Source organism: Anarrhichthys ocellatus, unplaced genomic scaffold, assembly GCF_004355925.1.
Source record: "Anarrhichthys ocellatus isolate YVR2014 unplaced genomic scaffold, GSC_Weel_1.0 scaffold819, whole genome shotgun sequence".
Lineage (NCBI taxonomy): Eukaryota > Metazoa > Chordata > Actinopteri > Perciformes > Anarhichadidae > Anarrhichthys > Anarrhichthys ocellatus.
Window position 1 is genome coordinate 1 of NW_022280793.1, and position 18,142 is coordinate 18,142.

The 18,142-nt window shown below is 43.6% G+C and overlaps 1 long non-coding RNA gene across 1 annotated transcript; it reads right to left on the reverse strand.

The window, feature by feature from the left end:
- Window positions 1–375: 375 nt before the first annotated feature.
- On the reverse strand, window positions 376–18,097 carry LOC116377022 (uncharacterized). The gene is made up of 3 exons (XR_004212169.1): window positions 3,442–18,097; window positions 2,537–2,657; window positions 376–1,479 (listed from the first exon to the last, which is right to left on the reverse strand). It is a non-coding gene; the product is annotated as an uncharacterized LOC116377022 (long non-coding RNA).
- Window positions 18,098–18,142: the final 45 nt, after the last annotated feature.

Below are 18,142 nucleotides of genomic sequence, written 5' to 3' on the forward strand. Positions count from 1 at the left end.
CACACACACACACACACACACACACACACACACACACACACACACAAAGACTTTTATGAAAACTACACTCGTTGGTGATTTTCATTTTCTTGTTATGCAAATTGCAAAGTCATCTGGGTTAATTAAACCTTTGAAATGTAACACAATGCAGAGCTATCAGGCTAAGAATGATGCTGCTTTTCTGACTATCTGCTGTAATGCAGTCGGCAGTATGAGACTGGGTTTGGTAAAGCTCAGATTATTGTCTTATAGCTTTAAGCTCCCTGTGGAGATTTGGATCCTGCTAACAACTAGGGAACATTTCCCCCCGTTTCCCCTGAGGGAAACGGGGGGAAATGTTCCTCAGTCACTGTGTTACCATGCAATACTCTCATGACTGCTATCATGTACCATCACCGGCATTACTATTACTATCACTGTCTTAAAAAGGGCCAGTTCCACAGCTGTTTAACAAATAAGTTGCATTGTTTTTGGATGACCGTCACAAGATGCTGTACATCTGGATTCCTAGAATACCTGGTATCTTTGGAATGACATGTATTGTGGCTCCATGGGAGCGGGAATTTGTTCAAATTTGCTGTCCATTACGCCTCCAAAACATCTTCTTTTCAAAACCTTGTGTATTTTGTAATTTTGTTGTCTTAAAGCCAGGGTGAGTATATTTGTTGAAATTCTCTTTACATCTTTACAGCAATCAATGAATGAAATGCTCTGGTATCTGTGGCTGTCACAGGACTGCAGTAAACCCGTCCAATCATGCTATTCGGCCTGAATGAAATGATTGGCTGCCTACCTATCCATCTACCTGCTCGTATTCTGCCTGTGCACTCATTGCGTGTCACCACAGTTTTCCAAAAGTTGCTGGCTTGACAGCTATAAGTACTAACATTGTTGATCATTTTGGGGGAGGTTCTCTGGAGGGAGGCCTGAAGGGACGGACTGCCGACTTGGCAACCTCCTCGCTAGATTTAGCAACTTTTGGAGCTAGTGCTGCTAGCTACTGTCATTGGAAAAGAGTTGTCAGCACTGGGCCGGGTTTATAGGTTAAACACTTTTCAAAATCCAACTGGTTTCTCTAATTTTAACTTCCTAAGCTTTAACTCAAAACAGTTGGAATAGATGCACTCGCAGGAAATCATCTTTTCAATCAATAATTCAATATTTTTCTCATGTTGCCTTTCTCAGCACAGAGCATTGGAAGCTGGTATATTATCAGTGAAATGACTGGAAATGTAACATGTTGTTAACACCCTGACCACTACCGTATTCTGATGACACCAAGGTGGTAGTGAATCATGGAGCAGATATCAGACAACACATGAGTGTCCTTTCCTCCGTACCTGCCCCGGGGCAACTCTCCCTCCTCTCTCCGCCAGCGGACAGTCGGAGTCGGGTCTCCGTGCACCTCGCAGAAGAAGTCCACCGTGTCGTCTGCCAACACCACCTGGTTCACCGGTTGTTTGGTGAACACCGGCCTCTCTGAAATTAGACCGAGACAGAGGACGGAGAGAGAATTAAAAATGCTCGAGGTACGAAACTTTATGGTAATTAGATTGTTGCAGCAGCTGTGACTGTGATGGAGATGAGAAGAAATATTGACTGCAGAGGAAATAAATTGTGAAAACTAAAACAACTAAACATGGTAACAAGAAGGAGGGTGGGGCATTATCATTAATAGAGGTACAGGCCTGATGCAGGTGCATAACAACATTTAGTTAAACAGGTGGGAGAGTCAATCTTCATACATATGTCCAGAGAGACAGATGTGCGTTGTCAGCTCTTATTATAATCACAATTAAAAAATGGTAACAGCTGAGAGAAATTAGTGCAGATGTGCACTGGCTATTATCTTGCAAACTTCATGCATGGTAGTAATATTAAATATAAAGGTAATCGTTTGGCCATTTTCAGGAACCATACACTGATAAATTAGGTGGTACACACTGGTACTGATGTTGGAAAAGGAGCAGCATCTGGGTGATGGTGAGAAAGAGGAGGGGGGTTTGGTGGGCCTGAAAAGAAAATATCAATCTTCTGTCTGTTTCTTTAGATCAATACACACTTTGAGAGCACTTATTCTGCCACTCTGCTGCGAGCAAAGCAGAGAATCAAAGAGAGGAACGAAGCAGAAGCAAAAAGCAGCTGGAAGGGAAACATTAATCTTCTGCTCCAACAACATCAGCTGAGGAGAGAAAGTACAGCCCAGGAGAAACGACATCCAGAGGATACTTGTGTTCTGTTAGGCTTACTGAAAGAAGCAGTACAAATCGCCCGTCAGAGTAACTTCCTCTACAGGATTATTAAATGTCCTTGACTAAACTAAAGGAAAGGACATTTATTGAAGTCCAATACTTTTGACAAAAACTCATGACCAAGACTATTAACATTGTAATTTGTATACTTTAACCATTATTATTTGAAGATAAAGATTCTTCTGTTTTCAAAAGAAGTTATAATGTGATGATATAGGTTTCACTTCCTATGCAGTGTTTGCAGGTTGACCGTAATTTAATGAGATGCAGTAAGAATGACTCACCAAACACCACCAGCTCAGCAGGATCACTGTCTTTCTCTCCGACCATGTTGGTTCCAACGCACACATACATGCCAGCATCGCTTTTCCTGGTGTTGGAAATCATCAATTTGCCTCCTCGCATCTGAATATTCAGGAGCAAAAAGAGAAGAGGGTACAAAGACCAAGGAGAGAGGCACAAAAGGAGATGGATGAAAAGGTAAGCGGAGGAGGAGGAGGAGGAGGAAGCAAATCACGAGGAAGTGGAGGAGAGGTGGTGTTGGAGAAGGGGGAAAGAAAGAAGACAAATGGAAAGAGGTTGGAAACAGGATATTGAGGCATGTTAGTCAAGAGGGAGGCCACTCCATCATTTTCAGTGTCTCATGACAGATGGCTCCTCTGCTAGTTATTTACACTGTTTGAATGGGTCTAGCTCCGGGCACATAGTGTGCACACACATGCATGCTCCCAAATAGCAGCTTTATATGTCTGGCTTTATTGAATTCCATCTTCTTTGTTTCTAGAAGGTGGTCTTCTGATGAGCACTCTTGAAGGGTTCAACTAAACAACAATCAATGCAGTTCAATAGTGATGCTGCTTTTTGATTATCAACAATGATTGAACTGGATTGATTCTTAATCAGCGCCTCTTCATCAAAAAATCCAAACTCTGAATTATTGATTGGTCAGAATTTTGTTTGGATAAAAAAAAAACATCACAGAAGATCACTTGAATTACGAAAATGAGCTTGTGTGACAGTAACACCATAATACACAAAGCTAAGAGCTTGCAGACAACTTATTATTTGTACAAATACAAATTCAAAAAAGCACAAATTAAGAACTAACAAAAGAATGGGTGGTTCAGCTGTTTCCAGTTCAAACCACTGACTTCGTGATATTAATTCTACAGAAAAAAAACTAACTTACAGTGATCCTCTCATCCCGGTCATTGACCCGGATGTTGTTTCTCTTCCAAGAGATGGTGGGCTCAGGATGGCCTCTGGGGGGGATACACTCCATGACAGCCGGCTCACCTGCTGCTACCACCACATCACTGGGTGTTTGACGGAAGTCATCTCTCAGAACTGGAAAGAAAAAACAGAAGAAGAGAAGAGGCATGGTTAGAGTGCGTGAACTTCCTTGTTGATGATACCGTCTGTTATCTGGCTTTGCATTCAATGTTCATCTGCTAACTTGTCCTGATATTTAGCCTGTCCGTGACACTTTTCTTTAAAAAAGTGCCAATCACAAATTAGGATCGTCTCTCACTGTTTGACTGAGCGGACTAACACAAAGCATAATGTATGACTGTGAATTTAACATTGCGTCTCTGTGGTCTTCATTGAGTCTGTGTCATGTGTGCACATCAATAATAAAGACTTTTCTTGCACAAAAGTAGATGCATTATTCAATCTGACCCACACGCAGATACACACACCGTTTGCAAATATATAAATACACTTGGAACACGGTCAAGAAAACAAGTCACCATTCAAACAAGGTAAATCAGTGATATAACAGGAAGCTATGGCAATCCAGAAAATAACTCCCTTTCTTTTGCTTCCCTGGAATCATGTATCAAATATTAGAGATTTGTCTTCTTTACTTCCAAATGCATCCCTCTGCAGTCAACATCTTGCGTGTTACCTGAAGGCATTAGACTTCTTCTGTCTTATTTCAGTCTCTAAGGCTTTGTGACCTCTCAGATTACAGGTGTGGAGGATGGTTTTGTACTCTAGAATGATGTACTGACAAGATCAGTCTACCCCCAAGAGACCAAAGCCATGCACGCCTGCAGGGTAAGGCTGGCCTTAGCCACTCGAGACTTACAAAGGGGATAAACCAATGAGATGGTTTTTCATGGCATTCCTACCTGGCCCGACCATCCCCCAAAAAGACGCCAAAACGGATCTGAAAAGCATCTCCCTGCAAACTTCCCTTTCACATCACAATCTCTCCTCTGCATTTATTAAGAAATGTCTGAAAACGAGCAGCAACTCTTTCAAAAGAGCATTTGGAGGGTATCAAATTACAACCCTCAAATATTCCACAAAGTTCTCTTTGAAGCTATGGGAAGATGTGAGATTTGGACATAAAGGAGTTGGTGGATGATTAATTGATGCCAGAGGAGAGCTTGGCTGATTTGCATACTTCCTAACATTATATTGATACGTCTCATTGAGGTATTAATAAGTTATATCAACGTAATGACATTCCGCTCATGTCCTGAATCAAATTGTTCTTGAGTGTGCCAAGATCTGCAGGGCTGCTGAGGCATGAAGAGAGAAGTCAGTTACCTCACCTTAAAAAGTGCAAGTCATGTCAGAAGCTGGTGTTGTAGTTTGTGCTTTTCACAGACTTCTGAACATTGCTGCTCAAAGAAAAGCTGTTAAGTATATCACCTCTCTGTCCATCTTGTCATGTTTGGGGAGAAACTGATTTTTAAAGTGTATTAATATTACATAACTTCTCTGTCTGTAAAGGCTGACATGCAGAATACGATAAAACTGACTGAGCACTTTAACGCCATACAATTCTTCAATAATCTTCTGATTCAAACAAACACATTTAGCATTATTCTCATCTTTTAGGTTGACGTGAAATGGGTTAACAGCAGCAATATTTATACGTTCAAGACCAGTGGTGGAAATGACATAATTATGTAAATACTATATTTTACTTTGTCAAGCACTTCTGAGATAGTACTCTACATTTATCAAATAAACTCTTCTACTCAACTCCTACGACAATAAGTACAAATTAGCACACATTACAGCCTACATTGACAAAGTTATGGTCCAATCATGATGCTATTCAATTAGTGCCATGCCATTGTTTTTACAACCCATTATTTAGAAACACCAATAGTCCGAAAAATGTCTCATTAGACCGAAATCCTATTTGTCCAAAAGCCTGTTATCCTGAAAACAAATGGCCACTATTCTGACAGCCTGCCCCTGGTTGGCTCGCCCAATATTCTTGCCCTAACCCTAACCAATCACACTCATGTTTAAGAAAGGAGAGAAAGACTTGTTTGGTTCAGCGTTGGGACTTCACTAAAGTTATGAGGAAAACCTAGAACGTGTTGGACTGATTTATTCCTTATCATACACCAACGTCACTTACAAAATGACCAATTGATAATGTGAGTTAAGGCGAACACAACTGATTAAATACCTAACAAATCAAGCTACTTCATTATATTAATGCAAACATTCTGTAAATCCCATATTGCCTCAATATTGCCCACAACCATCTCCATACAGTTGATGAATTATTAGCCATCTGCTTTTGTTTGATGTATTTTCGGAGCAATGGACCTTTAGGATAACGGGCTGAAGGACAAATGGGCTTTCAGTCCACTGGGACATTTGTTCGTACTATTGTGGTTTTGGAATAATGGGCCGTCCTCATCCCATTAACATTTGAGACTGTCCTCTTTGGGGAATGACAAAGCCCTGGATACTGGTCACAACATTTAAGAGCATCACTGAGTTGTCAGATTGATTGATGGATGGGGATTGAATACATATTGGCATTTTCATTAACACAATATGTAGGTATGTAAAATAGTAAAAAAAAAAAATGCAATATGTACTGTAAGTACATATTGCATTGTAAGTAACATATTGTAAGTAACAGTTACAATATGCAATATGTTACTTACATATAGTAAGTAACAGCATTCTTTCCAACCCCATTCAACCAAAAAGACCAATGCCCCTGTGACTCTCTGTAAAACCTAATTTATTTCTTGTTTATTTGATTCAAAGGCTTGTCTAAAATGTGTCTTCTATTTATATTTGCCCTGAGAATTAATAGAATACAAAACACTTTTCAAAGCCGATATTCCCATGTTCACTTGCTATGGAAGGCCTTGAGGACCAAAATAAGCAAACGGAGGAGAATATATGGTGTGTTATTACAGTGGAGAGCAAAAGTGTAAAACCGGATGCTCCGAGTCATCTTTCATTGGTGCCAGTGGCTAAAGAAAAATTCATGTAAAGCAGAGACTGCACATGTTATTGTTTGTCAGTAAATGTCTCCTCCAGGCATTTTGTCCTCATCTAATAAATGACACACCACCCCTAATGACATCACAGGACATTAGCATTATCATCACCATCCATACATCCATGTGTCCATAAATCCATATAACCTCGCTAGACTTTTGACATTTATCTATCTGAAATACCTGGGTGTGTGAAAAATGCATTGTATCTCAATGTCAGGCTGTACGCCGCAAAGACTCATTTCTCTTCTTGTCAAGATAGCGCTGCGTCCTCTTTGAAGGAGGGTGAACGTGGGTGTGTATGCGCGGAGATAAATCAGCCTGTTTTGTTTGTAATCAAGGTCATGTCAGTGTTTAAGGGGGTATTTTTCATTCCCTCATTAGACGGAGGGAGCTTGTTCTTGCCTTCGCCTGATAAAATACACGTCTATGCAATTCAATGTGGGCTTCTGAACCACTATGTTGCTTTCTTTCAAAAAAATAAAAATATGTCTCGTATTGCCACTTATGGCTTCAGTCAGACCCATATCCTGATGGCCAATTACTAAGCCACAGACCACTTGGGGCACTCCAAATCCCATTGGCCCTTCCAATCCTGGAATGATATGCCGAACAACATCCCTGACCTTATCCGTACCTGCCGCTGACATTTCTCCCGATCACTATTCACGGCAGATTACAAATCCCTGACTAAATTGTTCAGTAACCTGTCCCATCATGCAAAGCGAGGAGGGAAATAGGGCGGTACGTTGCACCCCAGGTCTGAATTAGCATGCGGCGGGGTTAAAGGACCGCCGCGATGACCTGTCACACACCACTCTGAGATCGTGGCTCCAGGGGCCCCTGATCTTTTTCCCGTTCTGCCCTCCGCACTCTCCAGAAAAGAGGGTGTCTAGAAGTTTATTAGGCACTGGCAATTACCCATGAGGCCCTTTGGGGCCCATATTAAGTGGGTGCTCTTTGACCCTTTCTTTAAAGCCCTTCAACAAAGCCAAAGTAATCCCCACCACTGGGCTTTAATCAGAGCACAGACACACAGTAACACACAGATAAGGAGCGCATGTGCTGTTTGAAATATGTCTGATTGGAATGGAAAGCCTGAAAATGTATAACATACATGATACAAACAAAGTAGCACACATGGCAATACAGACATAAGAGCATTTCTGTCTACCAGCAGGGATTTTGTTGAACCATTTCAAGTATTGTTATCTTTGAAAGCTTGGTTTTTGTATCTTTAAGCTCTTGTTACTGGGCTCAACTGTATGTCGACGGTTGTGGGCAATGTTGCAGCTGTCTGGGATGCACAGGAACAATTACTACCGGACCTGGCCCCTCAAGTGGTTTGATTTGTCAGGTATTAATTAATTGTGTTAGCCTCGCCTCACATTATCATTTGTTCACTTTATCTATTCATTGTTTCAGGAGGTGCAACAATGGATCAATGGAATAGATTAGTCAATCAAAAAGAAAATTAATCAGAAACTATTTTGCAAAAAGGCTGAAACACTCCAGCTTCTCAAATGTGATGATTTTGGTTTTTTTGCTGCACATGAGATTGAACTGAATCTCTTTGGGTTTTGAACTGTCGGGTTTTTAATTTTAAGAGGCATTTTCACCGTTTCTTGACATTTTATAGCAATACAATGAGAAAACAATTGGTAGTCGCAGCGTTAATCATTTCTTGATAATTTCTACAAATCTATGTCACGATATGAAGTCAGGTGTATCATGAGAGAAGCTTTCATCATCTACTCCAAACACCTAGAAAAACCACATCTAATAATGCAAATCAGATCTGTGTGTTTAGCTTCACTGTCTGCGACAGACTGCTGTCAGACTGTATCTTTACACAATGACAAGCGCCTTAGTCACAAGAAAACAAATGACACCCATCTCCACGCAGTATTTATCAGCTTGTGACACACAATGATGGATGTGTGAATTACAAATTACACTGAATCATTACAAAAAAAAAAAAAAACACCATTCTACACCAAAAAAAGCATTGTTATTGTTAAATGATATTTATCTGTGACCACTGGACTTGTGATTTACCACATGAGCAAAGTAGCACGACCCTGCTGTATATCAGGGCATCATTTGAGCATTTAATTGGACATAAAAAACACCTTTGGGGCGAGCTCAGGCTCACTTTTAATTAAATGGCTTTATCGCTGTCGTTAATGTTCCAAGGACTGTGTGTGTGTGTGTGTGTCAGCACCCCCTCAAGAATAAATATTCAGATGGCAGGGAGAGAATGATGGATAGTCCCTTGGCAAGCAGAGCAAAGCGACGGATGAAGGGAGGAGAGTCGAGAGAGGCGTCCTCTGGTTCAAGCTCTGTTGTGGGGGACTGACGTCGTCTTCCGTCCATCCGTCAGCTCCCATCTTGTCCCCGACAAGGAGCAATCTGCTTCGGTGTGAACGCAACGCCAAACACACGGTGAGGTTTCAGCCCTTTGCCGGAGTACATGCATCATTCTTATCTCTTTCACAAGGCTGCTTAGGCGCACGCATGAACGTCTTCTCTGTCCTCTCTATAAGTGAAGCCTGGTCCCCAAGGCAATATCTGTCCGAGCCCTCGGGCCGACAAGGGGCCCCGTCAGAAACCACCTTCCATCAGCCACTCTCATTTACCAGAGTGGACCCCCTCCGATCCCTATCAACCATTACACCATGATGAAACGGCCCCGCACAGGATATTGTGTGTGTGTTGTGGTGACGGGAGGGTCTGGAGAGGGTGGAGGGAGGGGCGGAGGTCTCACAGTTGGAGACAGATGTCCTTGCTGCCTTTAAGCGCCCACCGCCTCCTCGACCCCCCCAATACAAACACAGACACCGGCGCAGATATGCTGCACGGCAGCTGTAGCAGCAAATACAGCAAAACACTGTCTGAATCCAATATTATCACCAGCTCAGTCCAATATACAGGCTGACTGGAGATTGGAACCCCCCCTGCAGTGTACTGACACACACACACACGCACACTGTCAAGAAGCCCTTACCATTTAATTATCAACATTTTCTGACAGCTGATCTGTAATGTCCTCCCTTCTGAAAAAACCCAACTTGGTTTAAAGTGTAATTCCATTTCATTTATTTTCTCATGGCGCTGTCATTTGGCTCTCAGAGTACTGTATGGCCTTGAGTAAATGACCCAACATGGTTTAGCTCTCTGGAAATGCTCCTGTGGCCGACGGCGAGATTGAGCCGGCACTAAAGCCAGATGAATAGGAATCACATCGACAGGGCATTTCAATTACTCCCTCCACAAGTCCAGGGGGGTCACCTCCACCACCACCGGGTGCACGCACGCACGCACGCACGCACGCACACACGCACACCCTGTTCATCAATGTCTGACGCATTTCTCCCTTCAAATTTACTCCCTCCATTTTCCTTTGTCCCTCAGCGTGTCCCTCAGTGTGGCCATTTAGGCCGCCGTCACTGCTATTTAGTCCCGTCAGCTGAGTCCGTTTAACAGCCACAAAAGCTGCCCTGACCCCACCCATCCACCCACCCAAACCCACGGCACCCTCTCCCAGAGCCCTCCCACCCATGCTGCCACCAAACCTGGGCTGATGGTTGAGAAGCAGCTGGTCCCACCGGTCACGATGACAGGAGCATGAAAAGTTATTTCCATGAATGAGACCCTACAGGTTGAGATGAATGCTGAGGAAATCTCATTTTTTCTGTGATTATTAGTAAAGAGATCAGGCCTTAACATCAAAACAAATCAGTTCTCTATCAGTTTTATAGAGCAATATTTACCAAATTTGTCTTGGCCAGACGTTGATAGAAAATCTCTGCAGTGCAAATTAACATTACGTGGAAGCCTCAGGAAAACCAATTACTAGCCACAGCACTCAGATAACACTGGAAGGAAACCCACAAGTCACCGCGATGCATTAGAAGCAGATTATGAACCCGTTATTGGCATATATAAACCTCTTCTTACAACGCAATCAGCAAGACAACGGCGTGCAATTCATATTCATGTCATGTTCCGATACTGTTTATATGTTATCGCCGTAGCCACGTTATGTAAAATACTGCCCCAAATTGAATTAGGTGATAATATATGAGGAGCCGCCATCACCCACCCAGCCCCCCAGCCACTGCTGAGGGAAAAAAATAGATGAGGTTATCAGTCAAGGTGTGACGTTTCATGGCTTTTAAGCGCTTATAAACGCCCGGGCCGAGACCCACCACAGTGCCTTGTCACACCCAGACGTGTTGGAAGGGGGGGTGTAGCGGTGGATGAGGAGCGGTTGGTGGTGGTGGGAGGGGCTAATACTTGGCAGTGGTGTAGTCTGCAGCCAATATGACCGTGGGCCCCACATGTAGTGGTGGGACAGCACAGGAGGCTCTCATTATCAGCCACACAGACACTGAAGGGAAGCTCATGGGGGGGTTGTTCTGTGTGTCTGTGTGTGTGTGTGTGTGTGTGTTATAATGAAGCACATGGCCCACAACAGGAGCTTGAGAACTGAGGCTGAGGACGATCAGGCCGACCTGCGGGCGCCCTGTTAGCACGGAGCTGCAATCATGTGACAATAAGATTATATGTTTAAGCTGGCTCATGCTTCATACGGGTGAGCATGCTAACCAGTGCACGCGGTGAATGTTATGTAAGTCATAGAAAGGACTGGGAGCTGAGGAGTCTCGCAAGGTATACGTGATACAGACACAGATGCCACTGTGCTGCCTCCAGAAAGGGAGAGGAGACCAGGACTGACTGATGAAGATGAGTTGAGGGATGTTTCAATTCATGACTTCACCTTTGCCTAAAATAAGTCATATCTGCTGCAGCGTACAGTAGCAACAACCGTATCGCTGGACTGAAAGAGTGCTAATGTTTCATCTTTCTGAAAAGTCACGGATTACTTTCATAGACTAGTTTTGCAGAGATGCTTGAAATCCAACACCCAACTGGACACCATATACTGTATACACTAACTGTATACAGCTGCACTCCTATTCCTCTCTGCCCCGAGCATACACCCAGCTACCCACAGGGCACATTACTGCCTACATTGGAGGAATATTTGGCTCACGTCCTGGAGAATTGTTCAATAAAAACGATTCTGGGCAGCACCCAAGATTTTCTGCAGATGAAAATATTTGATTACTTTGGCTGCATATATATATAAAAAGAAAACTTGTGTGCAAAGATTAATCGATTTGGATAATTTATTAGTAAAATGATCAAATATCTTTAATGTAAATATTTTCTGGTTTCTTAACTCCTCTAAGACAGTAAACTGATTCACTTTGAGTTGTGGACAATACAAGACATTTGAGGACGTTGTCTTGAGCTTTGGGAAACTGAAGCTACTCCAGTAAAAAGTTACAGTTTGGTCAACCTATTAAGTACTGTGTGCAGGTTCATCTGGTTCGTCCAGGTATTTCAGTCAAGACACTAATAAAGTAAAAGAAAATGAAAGATGAAATATCATTGGTACTTTTGAAATGATTAAACGAGCCTCACGCTGTACTTTGTGCATACAGTATGTGTGTGGGGAGGTTTTAAAGGCCCATCCATCCTGCTGGATCTTAACCCTTCTCCTTTCCTTCCCCCGTCACACATGCACACAAAGAGAGAGAGCGGAACGATCGGAGGCATGCCAAGCCTATTGGACTGAAACAGCCATATTTCAAGTCAAGAGGGAGCCCTTATAAAAATACTACTAATCTTCTCACACCGAAGCCGCTACCCAGCTCCTCCCATTAGCCTGATACTACAGAAGGTATGTGCACAGGCACAAATAGAACCGCTCTACTGTAAACAAGTGTCCACTCATACACACACACCAACTCTCACACAAACAATTTGCATGGAAATCCTTCCGACCTCGCGGCATGGGGAGTGTTCACCTACCTGGGGCTCAGCGGCAGGTTTCCATCCCAATTGTGAGCCGGTTGCTGTGCTCACCCACCCGGCAACCTTGAGGTTAATCCACCGTGTGTGTGTGTGTTTTTTCTGCCAATTTTTTCATCTCTGTGTTTCATCTCTGCAATTCCTGATGGGATACACATGACTCCCCCCGACCCCTGACAACCTGCAGACCAAAGTCACCAGAGTATGGACTCTGTAATTCTCTGGGAATTAAAGGAACACTTGGGGTTTTCCTCCAAGAAAGTAAAAAGATCTCACAGGGCAGACTGGTGGTGAGAGAGACGTCCTTCAAGCAGAGAGGCCAGGTTAGTGCCACAAGCATCCTGCTCAAGCGTCCTCGGGGCAATGCAATAATGTGTTTCCTACTCCGGCTGACCCCGCCTTCTGACCTCCTGCAGCGAGGAGAGAGGGGAAAAAAAAACTATTTCCTGGCGTGGATCAATAATATCACATCATCAAAAAGCCGTGTTTACGATTTATTGCTCCCTCTCTTTAGTCTCTTAATGGGAACTGATGAAGAACAGTGAATTCTCGCAACCTCTACAGGGGAAAGATGTCCAGTCAAGGTGAATGGGTTGATACATGTTCAGTCCATGTCCAATACATCAACTTAATGAAGCTGTGTATTTACTGGCTTAAGGTGGAGGAGTTCAGTCCAAACGTTGATGATAAAAGAAAGGAACTGAAGCTTATTCCTAGATTGATATCATACATTCCCAGATGCAGATGTTGTGAACTTGCCCTGCGTGAACCTCCTCTTAAACTCAGGCTTGCATTTATCCTTCAGGGAACGAACAGAGATGCATCCCGAAGCTCAGAAAACTCTCTGTTACCAGAGCGAATGTATGCCTCTCTCATGAACACTACCATGTAAAGATAGAACCACGACACATCTCTTCAAATTACCCCGGTTATTCATGAAATATTCACACTGTTTGACAATACTTAATTCAGCTCGAGTGGCTCCCCGCTCCTCGTATAGCTGAATAAATGATCAGGTGAAGCCGTACGCGCCTGATTGACAGGCTCGTAAAAAACAACTTATGCCCTTTTGACAAAGAACAATCTGCCAGCAAAAACACACATTTTGGAATGGATTTTGAAAGGATCTCTTTTGCCCAGTTAGAAATGCACCATGCCTTTAGAAACTCAGGAAAAGAGGAGATGAAACAGCATTTTGATGGGATTTATTTTTTGTTGGCAAAAACAAGCCAGGGGAGAGCTTCAGAGAAAAAAAAAATCTGGACCGCATGGAGGAAGAGGAGGGGGATTTGCAAACATGCATATCCATACCCGCACTTAATCTGATCGTAATTCAGGCAATATGTCGAATATGTGGGAATATTGGGTGTGGAGGGGGCCGCGTGGACATTTGTAAGTGTGTGTGTGTCGCACCATGAAAATAAACAACCTCACAGACAAAAATGGCTGGTGCGTAGGGTTAAACAAGGAGAAGTAACGTATGCATGGCATTGCTAAGGAGAGCGCAACAACAGTGACAAACTCCCCCTTCTACCCAATAACACCCACCCCGGGACCCCGAGGGCTCCCCGACAACAATACTATGACCGAGGTGGTCGGGCTCCTGTGTGTGGTCAGCTAATAAAGCAATTGTCTGGCCCTGAAAAGAGGATTACTTTAATCTAGTAATGGCCGACATCGTGCAGCCTATGGCAGGCTAAAAGGGTCACTGAGAATTGCTGAGCCCATTGTAAGGCAAATTGCCCCCCTCCTCCTTTAACCCCCCCCAACCTGCCTGCCCCCCGATCTGCCCTCAGCCGACCCTACGGCCCATCAAGGCTACTGTAGTTCACCCATCTGGAAAACCAGAGACACTCTTTAACTCGACCTCGAGGAGAACGGGGAGGCGCCGAAAGACAATGGGTCCACCACCCACAACACTCAAGCGCAACCCATTCATTATTGACCACTGCAGTGGAATGGTGGTAAGAATTCCACTCATACAATGTGAGGTGAAACTTTAACAGGGTGATTTGGGCGTTGTTCAGAACGACTATAGCACCAGTCATAAAGCACTGCCCCCTCATTCAGCTCAAGGAAGCACTGTCAAACAAAAAGGTGCCGCGACATAATGTCAAGGAGAGTAGTGCCCGTTTCCTGTACAATACTTTGTAACAACGCTGTAGAGAGAAATACACGAGTAAAATCCTGTCTCATTCTGTGATTTGTATACCAGATTCACAAGTGGGGTATTAACTGACGGATTTTAAGTCGTAGAGAAAAACACATTCCAAAACCCATCGACTTTGCAGACGAGGGAACCTGAAGTACCAAAATGCTGACTCATTTCTAGGTTTCCTGCAGCCCTCCACTGTAGGATCACATACAACAGTATGATGCAGAGTTGATCACAGTTTGTTCTTATATTGGTGGAAAAACAGCCAGATACAGAGCAGGAGAACCCTGATGGTTGTTTGTAAGTATGTGAGCAGTTCTCTATGCTGTCTCACCAACTTGTTAGTCCTGTCAATTTCTTCAGCAGCGTCTCTTGCTGTTTGCACACACACACACACACACTGTCATTTGCTGCATGTTTGCAGACACTGTCCACTTTCCCTGCCGGTGAGGTGCCTGAGAGGTGAAGAAGGTGAGTCGTCTGTCTGACATCAGTGTCTTCCTGTTGGAGGAGAACCAGTCTGCTCGTGTCAGATGACGACCCCCCCCCTCAGCTGTCACTGTCTGCTAACGCAACTTATGGCCCAAGCCTGACCAATGCCGCACTTCTCCCTGTCAAACGATCACGGATGTGTTCACATAGCTGCAGCAGATGGCCAGGTCTTGTATGCTGCCGCGTGCCCAGCACACTTTACTCTGCTGGGGTGCCGTGCCTGGTCATACCCCTGCACTGAAAAGAAGGGGGGGTGGAAGAGGAGGTGGTACGACTGGGGGTAGGGAAGAGCAACAGTTCCAATCTTCACCCTGTCAACAAACTCCAAAAACAGATGGATCTTAGAGCAGAAATCCATTTAGCTCCACTTGAATGACTTAAGCCCCCATACGCTGACCTTTTATAACTCAGAGTCAGGGGCGTGTCTTAAGGAGAAATTAATCTTGAACAAATACACGTGAGTGGAAATCAATAAGCATTTTCCACAGCTGTTTGCCCTCCTATTTACTATTTGCAGACAGGTCAAATATACGTAAATCCCCCTGGAATAACTTTTACAGCACAAAGAGCTGGCGACCAGAATTACTTGGGCCATACCAACTACTCAAGGGTGAATGCTTCTGTCGATAGTAAAGTTCCAAAGGATAGTTCTAGGTATGAGAATGCATTTGAAACAGTCAGGAAATTGGAAAGGTGAGACGACAAAGATACATTGAGGTATATACTGAAAGCACATCCAACAAGGACGATAAAGATTAAGCAATCTCTAGTGTTAAACATGCTGTCACTGCTCAGGAAGATGCTCTTGACATGATTGTAGCAAACTGCAGACCACTACATACAAGGGAAGAGCATAAGCCTTATTCATATGCAGAAAGGGAACCATCCCGATTTACATAATTCTAATTTAACATTCACCACCAGTGATTTGGAATAGACTGATATTTTCAGTCTATTCAGTCTAAGTGCTTACGAGATGCTGCATCAGAGTTGAAGTGAGTTGAAAATATTGCTTAAAATGTCTCTCGATGCGGCGACCCGATGGTTGGGCTACCACATGGGCGCAGATGCAAGATTCTTGCTACTTGCTTTCCCCACGTTTCCTGACTCTCCCCACTATCACAATCAAAGGAAGGTATAAATACCCAAAACATAATGGCATGAAAACAAATGTCTGTTGATAGAAACCATATCCTTCATAAAATGAAGCCGTACACCACAGTGTGTGCACGAGGGCGGCCATGTTAGAAGGCAACACCATTGAGAGCATGTCCAATTTTCTGGTTTGACTAGTCAGTTCCTGGAGTGAGTTAGCCTGATGCGACTACAATTAATTGACAAATTACCAATATATAATTTCTAATTTAGAATGACTCATCCAACCACCAGAATAAATTGTCCAATAATTAATATAAGCTGGCAAAACCTAGAATTAGTCATCAGTCAGAATGAGTCCCACCAATTGGAATTGGTTGTCTAATGAAGTTTTCCAATTGCCAGAATAAGTGGACACAAATAATTACACTGGATTGTCCCACACCTACATGCAGCCAAACGTCCTGCAGCTACTGTACACTGAGCTGTCCTTGAATGGAGCTCATAAATAACACCAATCTGTGATTCAATAAACGGAATAATTTTCCCAATAACTCCACTGATTGGTTCAATACCTACAACTTGCTGTGCAAAGACAACATCACGTTGGGTAAAGACCATTGTGATTCTTAGAAGGTTCCATTTTGGTGATTTAACTCTTATTCTGATTGTCCTGCTCGGTAACAACTGACCACCAGCTCCTTCTCCCTCAGCTGCCTTCATGTTGCGTTTGACTGATTTGTTTGAACCTCGTATTGATTGTGTTGGCCTGTCCATCATTATGCCGCCTGAAACTCCCCAGATGTATCCTGCTTCTGGGTGAATTTCTTTCGAGCCCCCCCCGCTGCCCATGCTCAACCATCTGCCATTTGTCTCTGCTGTGGTGTGTTATTTGTGTTAGTTCAGTCTATTTCCATGTTGCATCTCCTCACACTACTGTTCCTTTTGTTCTACTTTCTCTACCGATGCCTTACTGGCTGCCTTTCATCATGATGCCCCTACGGGCTCATTCAGGCCGACATTAGCAATACATTAAAAAACACAGGCTCCTCATTAATTTCAATGAGGACGCTACATTGGTACAGCGGGGGTGCTGTTGCAGAGGGCTCTGGCTCAAAAATTTAAAGCAGTCTGGGAAAAAGGTTTATCCTGGTTCCACTTTTGCTCCTGCGCAAATAAGCGCTGATGTGATCATTTTCAGTTCCAACGCTGCCCAAAAGCCAAATAAACTGCTGCACATTGTCTTTGCATCTGATAAGGTTTCCAACTGGACTTCCTCTTAATAATCTGTACCCTGAGGCAACACTCCACAACCACTCAGCCCCTTGTGTAGTTTTGCCAGAGGGCTATTGTTGGCCTCAGTGAGCCCTAACGGGGTCATTTGCATTCTGTAAGACCATGACTAATGACTCCCCATTAATTACAGTTTTAATCAAGATACTTCAGAAAAAACAGCATACAAAAACACATTAAATATTCATGGAGTCGATAAAAAAATAGTCATTGTTTCCATTCTTTCAGTTTTATTGTCCATAAAATATGAAAATGGGTTCATGTTGAACAATAAATTCGTAGGGGTAATAACTGTCGCTTTTGAAATGCATCGTGCATCCATAGTTCACTTGACTTAAAATGTTGCTCTACGTACTTGTTTGAGCACAGAAATATTAATACACATTCATTCATTTAGCACAGAGGAACTGGTGAGTCTGGCAGTGCAGCGCCTGAGAGATAATGGGGGGGTGAGATGATTGGACCCAACGGTTGGAGCAAGGGGCCTTTATTGTTCTCCACGGCCCCCGTGGCCCCTGTGCTGCACTGTCGTTAGAGGGGGGAGGTGGTTAAAGCTCTTCCTCACACCACCTGTTGTCAACGCCTCACCCTCCACCACCCCCACCCCCACCCCAACCCCTCATCCTGCTTTTGTCCTACTGACCCTTTATGACACACACACACACACACACACACACACACACACACACACACACACA